Raw genomic sequence first — 14425 nt, forward strand, 5'->3', positions numbered from 1 at the left:
TTCCCACGTAAATTGTGTTGCGAAACTCTAAGATGGCACGGGACTTATTTGACCCCTTTTCGGTATTCGGTTTTGGAATAAGGGTGGATGTGCAGGTGGCACACAGGGAGGTTACTTACCCTTGGCAGACCGTTTCCTTGGGGCAGACCACGGATGCCACTACTTGGGTATATAACTCCGGATGTGGGCATCCCTGGTAGTTACAGTTGGTAACACTTAAATATTTGACCAATGGAGGGTTTCAAATTAACCGTTGCCATGCTTAGTGGTTGGTAAGTTAAATCTCTTTGGTGAGATTCGAGTGTCATCTAATTTATTAAAATTACTGAAATTATTCTAATGGTTGTAATTTCTGTGTATAATTATATTGTTATCTCATGTTTAGAATATTATTATTTTTCTCTTAAAAAGAATGATAGGTTGGTTACGTTTTCTTACTGTGTTGCAAAACTCATGGCATATATTTTGTTGCCCTGGCGTTTCATGCCAGATTTTGTCGAAGAAGGGACTGGGGCTGAAATTGGAGCTGCTGCCAATATCGAACCTTGGCTGACTTAGAGTCAAGATTTTATCAGAATAAAATCCTGTTATCCCTTGTATTAGGATTAAACTATGTTGTGACGTTGTGTGTGAACTTGTAGTTTTATTTTGTTGTTGGACTTTGGCTTTGTAAGAACTTAAAAGTTCCTAATTAGTAGTTAAAACTTTATCTAGCAAGTTATTGTTATTTAAATCTTATGACGTTTCAAAAAAAAAATTTGGGGCGTCACAATGCACAAAGCCGAGCATAACTTATGATCATGCAAAGAAAGCTGTAATGAAGCATAACATGCAACAGTTTTAAGCAAGCATACACAAATCTAACTACATTACATGCAGAAACGGTCTAAGAGAATTACTGCAATTCTCACTGCGAATACAGTGTGCTTGTGTGATGGATACACAAAGCGAATGTGTGATAGATACACAAAGTGAGTAAGCTCGTGTGATAGATATACAAAGGGTGAACACAAGGTGTGATAGATGCACTAAGTGAACGAGTGTGATGGATACACTAAAGGTGAACACGAAGTGTGATAGATGCACTATGTGAACAAGTGTGATGAATACACAAAAGGTGAACATGAAGTGTGATAGATGCACTTAGTGAACAAGTATGATAGATACACTAAAGGTGAACACGAAGTGTGATAGATGCACTAAGTGAACAAGTGTGATGGATACACAAAAGGTAAACACGAAGTGTGATAGATGCACTTAGTGAACAAGTATGATAGATACACTAAAGGTGAACACAAAGTGTGATAGATGCACTATGTGAACAGAGTGTGATAGATACACTAAAACTGAACACAAAGTGTGATAGATGCACTATGTGAACAGGGTATGATAGATACACTAAAGGTGAACACAAAGTGTGATAGATGCACTATGCGAACAGGGTATAATAGATACACTAAAGGTGAATACAAAGTGTGATAGATGCACTATGTGAACAAAGTATGATAGATACACTAAAAATGAACACAAAGTGTGATAGATGTACTATGTGAACAGGGTATGATAGATACACTAAAGGTGAACACAAAGTGTGATAGATGCACTATGTGAACAAAGTATGATAGATACACTAAAAATGAACACAAAGTGTGATAGATGAACTATGTGAACAGGGTATGATAGATACACTAAAGGTGAACACAAAGTGTGATAGATGCACTATGTGAACAGAGTATGGTAGATACACTAAAAATGAACACAAAGTGTGATAGATGCACTATGTGAACAGGGTATGATAAATACACTAAAAATTAACACAAAGTGTGATAGATGCACTATGTGAACAGGTGTGATGGGTACACTAAAGGTGAACACAAAGTGTGATAAATGCACTATGTGAACAGGTGTGATGGATACACAAAAGTAAATGAAGTGTGATGGATACACTAGAGGTGAACACAAAGTATGATAAATGCACTAAGTGAACAGGTGTGATGGATACACAAAAGGTGAACACAAAGTGTGATAGATGCACTAAATGAACAGGTGTGATGGATACACAAAAGATAATGAAGTGTGATGGATACACTAAAGTAAATGAAGTGAATATGTGCATGATAGATACACAAAATGAGGATGTGTGTGATAGATATAGAAAATGAGAATATGTGTAATAGGTACAGAAAATGAGAATGCATGTGATAGATACAGAAAATGAAAGAAGTGTGATTGATACACTAAGTGAAGAGAGTGTGATTGATACACTAAATAAATGAAGTGTGATTGATACACTAAGCGAATGAAGAAAGTGTGATAGATACACTAAGGGTGAATGAGGTGTGATTGATACACTAAATAAATGAAGTGTGATTGATACACTAACTGAATGAAGTGTGATTGATACACTAAATAAATTATCTCAAACGGAACTTCTTTGAATGAACCGTACATACAATATCGTGCATGAATGAGAAAGAAACTTGACAGGTATAATGCAATACAATGCATGATGTTTAAGGAACGCAATAAACAAGCGTAGCGGCGCTGTAGAAAGCAACTCATGGGGTGAGTGGTGATGAACCGCTCTACTCTGACGGCGATCTCCCTTCGTGCTCTTCGAACACTTACCTTCAACTCACAGTACAAAGGCTCTGAAATACTGACAAGGGTTCTTCACGTAAAACACTTTGGATGTTGCCTTTCTTCCTGATCATATTCACAACTTTCCCTATTCTCCAACGGGGTGACAGACTAGGTTGGTTCAGTATCCAGAATTGAGGTGCATACACGCTATCTCAACCTATGGGGCTTCCATACAGACTTCAAGCCGAGGACACGCCTCTGGGTATTTAAACCAAACTTTAGTCTCGGAAATCCCGAACCTTTGCATTCTAGGCAACAGCCATTCGAACTCTAGTTTCTACCGTCGCAGTTGGTCTCCTAGGAACTCATTGCGAACACAACCAAGATTCCTTTGGCAGGGAATGGTACTCAGGGAGAGCACTTCTGATTGCCATTCTGGCTTGAAGCAGGCTTGATCTTGAGCTTGAGGTAGAGGCACACTCATGCTTCGGAGCATTGGCAAGACCTGAAGAGGTACACACGGAATGTAATCTCAGAACTTACTGAAGTTAAAACAAACTCAGATGCTCGACATTTCCTCTTTTCTCTTGCTTTGCAGTCTGGAACCCATAAAGCTTCAGATAGGTCCTGGCTTTACTGTTCTGACATGACCTAGGTTGAACCCTGCGGTTTTATGAAAGAACGAATCCTGTTTTGCACAAATGTAGAGAATGGCACAACACTCTGAGCACAAAACAAATCATTTTGAAATTGAGAAATGAGTTCTCAACCGGGTATTGAGCCTACGACTGAACACAGTGCACCACGACTCAACAAAGGAAAACAAAGGCAAAACAACCTGAACACAAACACAGACACTAAAAAACGACTCAAGACAAGAATCGAGATAAAACAAAAAAACACAACACTCAGACGTGCACAGGGAGCCTGTTTCTCTGGGTATTGTTTCCCACCCTCTCTCATTTGTGATTCTCACATCACTCGGCCCTCAGGCTCTCTTTTTTTTTCTGAAAAAGCCCTTTTTCTCACTTTTTCTCTCAGCGCACATCTCTCTATTCTTCAATCTCTCATTTTTTATCCCTCCCCTTGGTGGTTGATGGATAAACAAGAAGTTGTGGGCTTTTGCCCCTAGCATTCTGCTAGATTCTCTTTCTTGTTCACAACAGTGAGTTTCTCCCACAGAGGGGTTGCAATGCGACCAGACGCGCAGCAAATCTACAATTGACATCGGTTGACGATGCTCCACTAGGGAGTTTGGATGTGATCAGATCTGTCCGGATGAGAGAGTGGAATACCTTGCTCCATTCCAGTTCGTGCTTCGCACTTGGCTTGATACCTTGCTGCTCGAAGGATATGAGAGCTTTCAGCCCTTTTCTGTTAGCTTCCGTTGTGCCCTTCTTGGCAAATAGGGTGCCTTTTCCAGCGAATATGGTGCCCTTTTCTGGTAAGTATGTTGACAACGGGGAAAAGACAGAACACCTGACTTAACTTTGCCCTTAGTTCATTATTTTGACTATTTTTTGTTTTTGACGTTCTGCTAAAACAATTTTGACCAACATGAGAGTTAGATTAACATGCTTGTTCGATTTTCTGATTTAAAATCATGCAAGTTAGGTTATGAGCACTGAAAATTTTCCTTTTTGGGTTGCAGAAATAGTCTAGTTTTGGAAAAGTGGAATAATTTTCGAGAGAATTAGTCAACCTTAATAAAAATTCTCAAATCTGTTTTTGCAAACGGCCACTACTCAACGAGCACGGAACCTACTCTCGAGATGCACAACCTCAGATCCGAAGGAGAATTGCCCCTTGTCTGAACGGCACTGCATGGCAACGGAAAGTTGCCCCTTGTTTGAATGGCATCCCAGCACACTGTATGGCAACGGAAAGTTGCCCCTTGTTTGAATGGCACCACAGCGTTCTGTATGGCAACGGAAAGTTGCCCCTTGTTTGAATAGCACCGCAGCACACTGTAACCAGTTTTCAAAGTGACGATCATAACCGAACTCTCGGATATAGAGAAGACAACGATGATCAGAACCATCACATGGACACAGTTGAATTTGAAGTGTTTTACGGCTAGACTTAGGAATGAAGTTGCCTACGTATCCCAAAGATGGGAATCAAGCCTTACGTAGTTCAGGGGGTTAAGGTACACTCGGGTATTAACCTCTCCTTTTGCGCTCTAACTTTTGCCAAGGCTTCCCTTCCGGGTTTTCAACCTTGCGAGCTATGTTCTTCTTTTCTTTTCAATTCTTTGCATTTCTTTTCTTTTTCATCTTTTCTTTTCATTTTCTTCATTTTTCTTTTTTTTCATTTTTTGCATTTTTTTTTTGTTCTTTTTGTTCTTTTTTTTGCTCTAACTTTTGCCTGGGTCGCCCTTCCAGGTTTTCGGCCCAAGGAGCCTTTCAAGGGTAAAAGTGTAGCTTTGTCCATGTCAAATGGTTTTGAGATCCTGAAGTCATCTGAATCCAGGCGAATGGTTACTGTTTGCTAACGACGTAGAAGTCCATCCAAGGGGGCTGAATTGCCCCTAGTGTTGTGGCTAGGAACTCAGTTGTTCTTCAGCAATACTTTCTTCTTTCTTCCCTTCTGAGATTTGGCATTCTTGCTAGTCTTCATTGCTTTGCAGAATGATTCATCTTCGGCCCTTCGAGCACATTTGACATTTTTTTGCCCCTAGTTCCAAGGGTGCTTCTGATTTAGCTTTGCAACCTTCTTTCGACGATGGCTGGCTTTCTCGACCTGACTTTATTGCCGTTAACGCATAGGCTGCTTTGAATCTAGCCACACAGGCCTCACATTGCGATTAACCGTTGAACACTTTGAATTAAGGTCCAAGGTTTGAAACCAAGGGGTCGAGTCTCGAGGCTGAGAGCGATCCTAGGTTGCACAATCTCAAGAGCGATTCCACACAAGTCTTCGCAGGACCGCGCAAAACATTTTTTTTGAAATCTTTTAAGAAAACGACTAGTCGCTCGCGCTGAAGACAGTGTAGAACCAATCTGGATCAAGCCAGGGTCCTTCTCGGTCCTCACATTAACAAACATGGTTTCATTCATTAAGGGCTTAGCATGCCTCTCTTTCTCTCAATTGATCAAATTTTTTACAAATCCCGAGGAATTCCTTCCTCTTTGTTTTCATCACAATGTTCAAAAAGTTTTGAAAAACTTGGGTCGATGTAATGACTTAAAGGCACAGAAAAGCAGGTGAAAAGCACTGTCGTTTCATTCAAGTTTGGTGGCACAATAGGCTCAAAGCAGAAACAAGCACAAAAGCATGAAAACCACAGCTGTCTCAATTAGATCTTCTGGTTTAACTGGCTCCCCGGTAGAAACAGACTCAAAAGAAAGCGAAAAGACAAACACAAAACAAAATAGTGATATCCAAGGTAACGCCCCTAGGATCACTCGACTCTAACAAAACAGGACTAACTCAATACAACAAGACAGACCCAACTGACTCAGTACAAAAGGACTGACTCAATACAAAAAGATTGACTCAATACAACACAACAAGACTGACTCAATACCCAAGTCAGAAAGTACAAAAACCAGCATTCGCAAATGCTCAAAACAGTGCGTGCCATACGTCACATCTGGAGTAAATCGAGCGCCATCCGCAGGTGGTTCATTCCCCGATCACATAGTCACATTATCCCCCGCAAGTTCACTGATCAAGTGCCCATAGACTTTGCAAGACTGGTGCGGCGATGACCCTGTTGTCAAACAGATCCTGTACATCATGGCGAAAACGAAAGCAACTGAGTTTCTGACCTGACAAAGTCTATCAACACAAGTCTAATGAACCCGGGGGATGTTGGAGCCTTCTGAAGCTATGGTTCCGAGACTACCTTGCAAAAGAAGAAAACATGCAGCATCTCAACCTGATTTCACCAAAACAGATATAAGCAGCCAAATAACTGTGCTCTCTACTGAATTCTGTCCAAGATACTGCTTGTAAACTGATACCCTCAGGTCAAACTGATTCCCCACATACTGATGCCCTCAGGCCTGATATCCAGACTTGCAAACTGATATACACAGCCCTGCAGAGACAGACTCTGACAGTACATAGCAGGCAAATGAGAGCCAAAACACCCCTATGTTGGGGTAGGGTTTCCCTGTCCTATTTTGACAGGAGCTAGGGTTTCACTACGCACGTAGCGGTTTCAAACAACCTATAATCGGGTAAGCAACCTGTCCTAGTTTGGAATGGTCACTATGGATTCCGAATATGCATTGGGTTGAATGGTCAAAAAGGGTGCCCCGGTAACAACCAGGGTTTGTGTTCCCATCGTGGCAGAGCCCGTAACCGATTAGTCTTATGGCACGCTTCTCAAAGCGAGCCTCCGGCAAACCGTTCAGGAATAGCAGATGGCAAAAACGGTGTCCTAGGCGCACCAATGCAAATGCAATACAAAGAAACACATAAGTATAATCAAAACCAGATATCATGAGTTCGAGTCAAGTTCTCTAACTCCCCAGCAGAGTCGCCAGAAACTGTAGACGCCCCCGAACGTCCCGGGAGGGAATCCCATTCTGTTCATTTGGGCTCACTACAGTTCGGACTCAATGTGTTAAAGTATATGAACACATGACTACCTCCTCCCGAGCAAGTATACATATGTAATATATCTCAACACTTCATCACATACGATGTTCAATCAACAATGGTATGATGCATACATGACAATTCAACACAACCGTGTCATCCTCCACCGATGACCAAGGACACAACCTCTAGATGCAAATATTTAGTACATCTATTAAAGACTCAATTACTATGAGACCACAAACCCAACAACAACATTATCATGGTAGTTAAAGATACAATCCCACACATGTGTGTGTTCAACACTCAAGAAACAACAATCCAATTTTCATACGTATTTCAAAAATATTTTTCCCATTTCACATAACAAGTTCCACTTCCCTTTTTTTTTCACAAAACCAACTCCGTCCCTTTTGTTGACTCAAAACCAAATCCATCCCTTTTGTTTTACAAAACCAATTCTATTGATAATAAAGCCATAACTCACATTAGTTCACTACATTCATTTCAAACCACTCCAAAGCCAAAGTTAACCCCTTAGGCATTAACACCTTCACCCAACCCACATCATCGATAGAGATTTACAAAAAAAAGGGTTCACTATCCTCCATTTTAATTTATCAATCAAAATATGATTTAGGGCTTTTTCTTCTATCAACTACAACATGCTAATTTACACTCCAATTAGCCCAAAACAACCATCAATGATAACATAACCATTTTCCAACACCCAACCCTAGGTTCCTTCTCATGATTTCAAACAAATCCAACATGGATATGATTTTCATGCAATACAAAATTACCACATGTCTATCTATAGACGAAGTATTGAAAAAGAATAAGGAAATCCCTACCTCAAATGCAGAACCCAAGGAGAAGAAGAGCTAAACTCGGAAGTGCTCCAAACACCAAATTTCTCGGATCAAAATGTAGCCCTCAATGATCAACACACTTCTTACAAAGGCTCAAGGTGAGGAAAACACTCCTACTAGATCAAACCCTAGAGAGAAGTTAGGTTTTAGAGTGAGGAGCTCTTAAAAATCGATTTTGGGAAAGTAAGAGAGAGAAAGGAAATGTAAAAAGTGATTTAAAATAGCCTAGCTGTCAAATGATATACGACTCTCCCGCTCGAGCGGAGAACACAACGCTTGAGCGTCAAGAACAAAAATCTAGATACGCTCGAGCGCAAGAAGGCCCGCTCGAGCTCCAAGACACAAGAATAAAGTACTTCCGCTCGAGCGCCAAAGTACCCGCTCGAGCGCTACCGCTCGAGCATAAAGAAATCCGCTCGAGCGTAGAAAACACATCTGCAGAAGTTTTGCAGAGGCACGAAATACTGGAAGTGTGTAAACCCCGCTCGAGCGCAAGAAGACTCGCTCGAGCGGACCGTTCAAAAACTGGGCAACAACAATGGGAGCTAAAGCTCTACCAACCTGTAACAACCAAGCCCAACACATTCTAGAACTCAAACAAAAGAGTTTAAAGGTTGACAACACGCTAGGTACAACTACCAACTTCACGGAACCGCGTCCGGAAAACAACAGAGCAGTAAAGGGATAACCGGGATCGCTATATAATGCAACTAGCTAATCATTATGTAATACACTAAGTATATAAACATGATGGAATGCGAACATGCAAGTAATGTAATAAGATGCAACATGCCAAATATGCGACTATATGCAAAGGTGGGTTTAAACCGAAATAGGAAACCTCAGCCATACCCAAAAACAGTGGCCAAAAGTGATGGATGAAGGCACCAAAATGCAAAGCAAATATGCATGCTAACTAGCCTATCACTCAAGCATGGAAAGGGGAACTTTTAAACACATTTAAAAAGAGACTAATGTAGACAAATGACATGCATGCTAAACTCTGAAAATGTGTAAAGGATGATGCCAAATCAACCAAGCCATGTCAGTAAGGCATGCAATGAAGGTCGAAACTTGAGGCTAACAAAAGGGGGTCAAGCTATGGTCATGCCAACCATGCCTCAAAGAACCAAAATGACTTAAATCAGTCCTAGGGAGACCAAAATAAGGCTAGGACATGCATGGAACATGACCAAAACATGCTAAGAAATAGGCACCAAAACAAGGGCATTCAAGACTACAAAGAGAGTATTCCACTACAACCACCTCAACCAAACATGGCATGGGTTAGGCAATGAAAAACAGAGCTATAATATGCCAAAATGAGTCCCAAAACCCACTATATGGCAGCCCAAAGACTTAAACAAAGAGGCATGCACAATGACCCCTTTTCAAAGCATAAAACAATAACTCTTCAAAATATTGAAAGGATGGTAAATGCAAGCATACAAGCATGGAACATGGACTGAAATAGCATGATAAGTGATTCCAAATCACTGAAATAGCCCAAATAAAGCATGCTCATGGCTCACACACCTAAAGCTAACAAGCTAAAATGCATGGTGGCTATACAAAGCATGGCAAGCATGACCAAATTAACAACAAATAGAGCTTAAACATGTCACAACATGGCTAAAAGCTTCATGAAATCAAGCTAAAACATGCAAGCATGATGGTCTAAATGCATGCTACATGTTATGACAATAGAAGGGATTACAAACCAAGTGCATGATGCATGCAATAGGCTATCAATCTGACCAAAAAAAGAGGTATAATATGATAAACTAACACGAAATACCCACTGAAATGAAGCCAAATAAAGCTAAGCAAACATGCTACCTTTATGAGCCCTAAATGCAAGTAAATGAGGCACAAAAGGAGAGGGGTGTCCCTCCCCTATACATGACTTCAAAACCACTTCTCCACCACTGAAAATCCTTTAGATTTCAGTGGTGAGAAGGTTGAAATAAAGGGGTTCCAAAGCCCTAAGAGAAAGGCACAAAAGGAGGCCAAACAAGGCCTAAGAGGGTGTAAACAACCCCCAACCCAAAAACAACCTTAAACAAACATCTTAAGCATGAAAATATAGAACTTTTATTAGTTATACACTAAGCTCAAAACAGCATGCAAGATAGGTTAAAAGCTTAAGGAAAAATGGGAAATAAAAGAGGTAGTTCTCACCCTTGAAGAACGCTTCAAGAACACCAATCTCAGCACTTCCTTTTGATCAAAACTAACTCAAAAACTCTGAAATCAACCCCTTAAGACCTCAGTAACCGAAGTATGGTGTAACACTAGGTGTCTTAGTGCAAAACTAACAACAAAAACCCCTATGGAACACTTTTACACACACAAATCAAGAGAGAGAGGGAGATATATAGAGAGAGAGTGATATATATCATATATATCAGAGTTCTTCAACCTCTAGAAAGGGAGGAGAGGGCCTCCTCTTATAGGAATCCAATTCCTAAGCTTCTTGGGGAAGCTAACATGAGGGAGCAAATCCCTCCATACACGTGTATGGAGGGGGTGTATTATGGATACCAGCTGTGACAGCTGGCATAAAATATCTGCCAAAAGCAGATGGAAAGGGGTCAGCTGGAAAATATGGCCGATTGACCAACAAAAATGGCTAGCCGACCAAAAACATTGCCGACCGACCAAAATATTTGGCCGGTAGCAATAAAACAGGACTGGTGGCCTCAAGCCAAGGCCGGTGAGGTGTGGGGGTGGCCAACAAGCCATTCTCTACCCTCAGAAGCAAAAACACAAGTGTTTGGTACACAACTAAGCATAAAACAAACAAGTCGAGAGGTCTTGAGGCAAGTCGCGCGACCGAAGCCTCCAAGAATTCAAGACGAACACGAACATGGATGATCATCGAGTGTTCAAACGATGACGTCCAAGTCTTGAGGACGGTCAAAAATGGGGTGTCTACACATTCGTAGTCAAAACATATATACAACTCAGATACACAAAACATTCAGGTTAGGGACCAAATCCCTACATCGTGGCTATACAGTCAAGTTTTACACAAAACAAAGAGAAAAAGGGTGGAACTGAGACACCCCAAAGTACCCATAGCTTGAACAGACTTGGAACCTCGAAATAAGGCACAATGGTTGGCTTTGACAAAACAAGAGCTAATTCGATGCTCCTAGCTCCGGTCTGGTGCCTGGACACCTATATATATATGTAAACAGTGAGCTAAAGCCTAGTGAATAACAACAGTGTAAAGAGATTAAGAATGAATGTCCTTTCAGTAGTTAAACAGTCATGTCAGTCATTTAGAAACCATAACAGTCATATGTGGTACATCCAATAGCAAAACAGTACAGTAGGTCTTAACAGACCGAACAATCAGTTGATGGCCATCATAACAGTAAACAGTAGTGATTCCAAACATGGGAACCGACAGAGATCTCTGTGACAGTAGCAGTAACAGTACAGTAACAGTAAATTGCTATGGATGCCACGAATACAGATTACAAATTGGACAACATTCATTCATTAAACAATAACGTTTCAGTAAGCGGAACAGTTGATCATACAGAAGATAATCATAATTGAACATATCTTTACAACATTGTTACTCACAGAGCACTGGGCTACAGATAGGTTAACGAGTGTCCCCGGATGCCAACCTTACACAGTTACAGAATGAACACACACTAAGTTACACACTAGGAAATCAATAACTTAGCCCCTTAACTTGACTTGGTGTGGTTCTGTATCATTATCCTCATTAAGATGCCTTAAACTTGGCCTAGGAATGCCTAAGATGGAATGGGGATGCAAAAATGCACTTTAAAACACTTTTCAAATTTTGCTAAAACAGGGGTCCACGCTCGAGTGTGGCTTTCTACGCTCGAGCGGACATGCAGACAAAGGAGCTCTGCTCGAGCGTGACTTCTCTGGCTCGAGCGGACTGTAAATTGAAGAAAAGTACTGGATGCATGCAATTTATGCTCGACGGACGCTCGACCCTCGCTCGAGCATAAGACTCAGGTCCTCGCTCGAGCGTGAAGTCCTTCGCTCGAGCGGACTGCAAAACATAAGAACTTCTGGGCATATGCATTTCACGCTCGAGCGTGACTTTCCACGCTCGAGCGGAGATGCACGACTTAGAGTGTACGCTCGAGCGTGGGTCCAAAATCTGGAATTTCCAGATTGAACCTCAAGCATGAAATTCAACTTTTAAAGCTTCAAATTCAATCCCCTTGGGCTAATTTTCTGGAAAACTCTTGGAAATTCATATTATAACATGTTTTGAAGATCAATTTGAAAAATCAAAGCCCAAAGGTAAGTCAATTAAACACAAATTTCAAATAAACTTCAAGAACAAGATGTACATTTAACATGCATGTATTCAAAAGAGTTCAAAGCATCTAACACATGATCAAAAGAGTCAATCCCTCCAAAAACATGATGAATTCATGAACTACAACTAGAAAATGAACATGCATATGGGGCTTTTTATGAAAACAACCTCAAATCCCAAGAACATGTATATGCATGCATGAATTAGCTACTCAAATCAACTCTTTAAACCAATTCTTGACTTAGATCACTGATGACTCATGAACCATGCAAGAAATAACTTGAATTCACAATTAAGGAGATGATTTTCCTACCTTAGGCCTTGTATTTCAAATGTGGAAGTCTAATTTTGCAACCTTCTCTTCAATCCTTCTAAATCTCCTAGCAACTCTCAAATGAAATCAAGTTTCGCCTATCTCCCTCTCTCATACGGTTTGGTCTCCAAATGGAAAAGATGATATGAAGAATAGCGGTGTGTCAACAAGTGTAATGTGTGAGAAGGAATGAGCCTTGAATAAATCCACTAAGTGGCAATTATGTAAAAAACACAACTAATGTAATTTAACATTATTTAATCTAATTTAATCATTCCGATTCAAATTTTAATTAAACCTACTATAAAATCACATAAATTCTAACTAGCATAAAATACCAAGATAAGGTCTTCAATTTACAGTTCGAAACTTAAAACATGAACAGATCGATCAAATGACAAATAGATAGAAATGCACGTAAAGCAATATACTCTTGCAATCAACTCAGAATTTCAGTCAAATCAGTTACTTATCATTCTCAGTTACAGTTTAGCATTAATCAGAGGTGAGGGTTGTCACAGTTTTCTTCCCAACTTCAGAAGTAATTTAATTAATACTTGACGAATACTAAAACTATAAAGATAATAAACACATTTATATGTCAAATTATTAATAAAACTCAATACAAATTAAAAATAAGAAAAAATTGTATTTATAAAAAAAAACATAACAGATCTCGTCTGTAATGAATTCATAACTGGAGTCCACTAATAATAAAGTACTTGCATTGTTACAATGAGTAGAACCATAATTCTTCCAAGCAAAAATATATATAAAAAAAAAAATGAAACTTGAAATACACGGTAATGAGTAGCCGAACAAATTAAAAAAATTCAATCTTGGGTTATCGGAAATGTATCTTCTATTCGGTAGTTAGTTACCAGACATATATTTTTGTTTGACAATGTGATGTTGGACTATTTTATTTTGTTCGATTTTGAAACACCGAACAAAAGTTGAAGAATAGTTTAGAAAAATAAAACAAAAGCCAACCAAACAAATAAAAAAATCACAACACTATTGCTTTATTCACCACATTTTCTTCATTTATTGCTTTATTCTATGATCAAAACACTATCATTCTCACTTTTTGAAAAGAGATATGTAAGAGAGAAAAAAAATTGAGAAATGAAGAAGATGAGTAGGGATTGAAGACTAAGGGGGTAATGAGATAATAAATATATTTAATTTTAGTGTTTTGTCCTTAAAGGTAATTTCACATATGAATTGAAAAGACAGAAGGGTGATTCTACTTACACCACTACTTTACCTCTTTACATCCTCATATGAGTTTCCCCCCAATTTTATCCATGTGTGAAATTACCTTTAAGGATAAAACACTAAAATTAAATATATTTTATCGTCTCCTTACACCCCTTGATCTTCAATCCCACTCCTCTTTTTCCTTTCTTAATTTTTCTTTTCTCTTACACATCTCTTTTCAAAAAGTGAGAATCATAGTATTTTGATCATTAAAGAAAGTAATGAATGAAGAAAACCATAAAACAAGTGAAATTGTGAGTTTTTTTTATTCATTTAGTAGGTTTTTGTTTCATTTTTTCTGAACTGGTGTTCGACTTTCGTTCGATAGTTTGAAATCGAACAAAATAAAATAATTCAGCATCACATTGCTGAACAAAAAATTTAAGGCTGGTAACCAACTACCGAATAAAATATACATTTCTGGTAACCCCAAACCGAATTTTTTTAATTTGTTTGGCTTCTCATTATCATATATTTTTAGTTTCATTTATATATATATATATATATATATTTTATTGTTTT

Source organism: Camellia sinensis, chromosome 4 (genome assembly GCF_055761805.1).
Source record: "Camellia sinensis isolate YWXY chromosome 4, ASM5576180v1, whole genome shotgun sequence".
NCBI classification, from domain to species: Eukaryota; Viridiplantae; Streptophyta; class Magnoliopsida; order Ericales; family Theaceae; genus Camellia; species Camellia sinensis.